The sequence below is a fragment of the Silene latifolia genome, chromosome Y (genome assembly GCF_048544455.1).
Source record: "Silene latifolia isolate original U9 population chromosome Y, ASM4854445v1, whole genome shotgun sequence".
NCBI lineage: Eukaryota > Viridiplantae > Streptophyta > Magnoliopsida > Caryophyllales > Caryophyllaceae > Silene > Silene latifolia.
This window is the reverse complement of record NC_133538.1, coordinates 451,824,330-451,826,907: the sequence shown is the minus strand read 5'-3', so window position 1 is coordinate 451,826,907 and position 2,578 is coordinate 451,824,330. Positions and strand designations below refer to the sequence as shown.

The 2,578-nt window shown below is 38.8% G+C and overlaps 1 non-coding gene across 1 annotated transcript; it reads right to left on the bottom strand.

Annotated features, from left to right (window-relative positions):
* Positions 1-2,212: 2,212 nt before the first annotated feature.
* Positions 2,213-2,319, bottom strand: LOC141634574 (small nucleolar RNA R71). The gene has a single exon (XR_012539301.1). It is a non-coding gene; the product is annotated as a small nucleolar RNA R71 (small nucleolar RNA).
* Positions 2,320-2,578: the final 259 nt, after the last annotated feature.

The window sequence follows — 2,578 nt, the reverse complement described above, 5'->3', positions numbered from 1 at the left end:
ATGTTGAGAAAAGGATCCTTGAGTCCCCGAGGAAATCCCCAAGGAATTTATGAAGAAAAGGGAAGAAAAGAAGAAAAATTGAAGCTGACCAACAATCCGAACGGATTGTACCAAATCCGCCCGTCCGTCCAGCCCAATCCGAGCGTCCCACCTTGGAATCCACTCGGATTCCCCCAGCACAATCCGAGCGTCCCTCTCTTGAATCCGCTCGGATTCCTCAGCCCAGATCCGGCCGTCCCGACTCCAATCCGCACGGATTTGATGACAAAGACGTTTTTCATTCTTCAAGCTACGAAAAGAGAAGCCCTTCTCTCAGAAAATACCGGATTCTCCTTGCTCAACTTAAAAAGTGTAATTACTAGTTTAGCCCTTAGTTAACCCTAATGCATCCTCCCTAATTTTCACTATAAATACCCCATTAGGCTAATTAGAGGAGCATGTTCTTCTTATCAATAATTAGTGTAGTTAATATCAATCAAATCTCTCTTTAATATTGTAATCAAGTATTAATCAAGTTTTAATCCAAGTTTTAGTTCTTTAATCTCTCTCTTGTTCTTCCTTTATTTTGGGTAATTGAAGATTATTTGGGTTATTATTGGGAGATTGACAACCTCTCAATCTAGGATTCAAGTACTTCTATTATTCTTGCTTTATTATTGGAATCATTAGTAGGTATAATCTCTTAATCCCTTTTTAATTATTGTTAATTACTTTCATTTATTCATCATGTTTCATTATGTTAGTATGATTGACAACCTTTCTAGCATGATCAATATGATAATGAGTGAGTAGTCTCTTAGCTAGGGTTTAATGGGTGATTAGGGGAAACCAACATGGGGAATGATTCATGCTTAAATTAATATGCTTTCATATCTTATTTGCTTGCTTGTTTTGATCTTAATACATGCACATGTTATATTTGATGAAATGCTAAGCCTATGAATCCTTGCATTTACTATCATCTTCTATCCTTTCAACTTGACTTGTAAGACATAACCCAACTCGAGTCTTGTTAGACCATGCATGTGTTGAGTAGGAAAGATTAAGTCGACTTGTAGGTGTTGTACAATCTAATCGATTCGGCTCCGGACCCAAACTTTCCTAGGATTGTAAGATATAACCCAACTCAATCCATCACAACAATAATTGCTTGCTTATAATTTGAGAACATGTTTGTATGATCATATCCCATGACTCCCCTATGAACCCATGACACCCTAGTGCCTTTAATCAATTGTTTACACCCCTTATTTTATTCATCTTGCTAGTTTATTTTCATTGTTATTTTAGTTTAGTAACCTTCTACATCAACCCAATTTGTGACACCCCTAGACACTACTAGTTACAATAGAATTCTCATTTCAATACCCGTCCCTTGGGATCCGACCTTTACTTGCCTCTTTACTAATTGTAGAGTTGTTTGTGGAGTATAAATTGTGTTTTGTATCGACCATTGACCAACGACCACATATGCTTAATTGTGAACACGAAATGGCCTCGATAAAAAATGGCGCCGTTGCCGGGGACGGTGTTTAATTGATTTAAGATTTCTTTTGTTGTTATTAGTTGTGTCTTTTTCACCTTGGGGAAGTAAAACTCCTCAAGGTTTGTTCTAATTGTTTTCGAGTTGTTTGATATTTTGCATGTCTAGAAGGTTACAAAGAGATTTGTTACCTTTTGACCGCGAAATCGAAAGAACCTTGACGAATAATAGGAGACTTGTTAGGAGGAATTTGGGAGGTGTTGGTGAAGTTGTTCAACCCACTAGTGAGTTTGTCAATCCTTTCGCAATAGAAGGAGAAGAAAACCCATTACACAATATCCCACAAAATCCACCTACAATGCCTAAATTCTCGTCACACTCTATACCCACCGAGGAGGATCTACCAAATGGTACTCCTACACCGCAACATCTCACCGGTAATTTTATTGCCAAGTCCGCCTTCATCCAACTAGTTGAGAGGAGCCAATTCGGGGGATGCCTAGTGAGGACCCTCATTCTCATATGGAAACCTTTTGCGATTATTGTGAAGCTATCTCTCAAACGGGCGTGACTCAAGACCAAATAAGATGGGTCTTATTTTCTTTTTCGTTAATCGGCACCGCAAAGCAATGGTTGAAGGGCCTTGATAAGGCCACCCTTGGAATAGATTCTTGGAAGAAGTTAGCTCTAGCCTTCTACAAAAAATTCTACCCACCGGAAAAGACTAACATGCTAAGAGCTCAAATTACGGGTTTTAAGCAAAGGGATGAAGAATCTTTGTATGAAGCTTGGGAGAGGTTCAAAGGTATTTGTCGCTCATGTCCTCACCATGGACTTAGCGAATGGTTTTTAGTGCAACAATTTTGGAATGGTTTATATGAAGATTCAAGGAACATTCTCAATATGGGATCAAATGGAATGTTCACCGAAGTTGATGACAATCAAACATGGAACAAGATTGAGGAAATGGCGGTCCATAATTCACAATATAGTAGACCTCGCAAGGCTACTAGAGGAGGAAAGTACGAAGTGGACTCCGTTACTCAATTGGGTGCTCAACTTAGTGCTCACATTGACACAATCAACTTGAAGTTT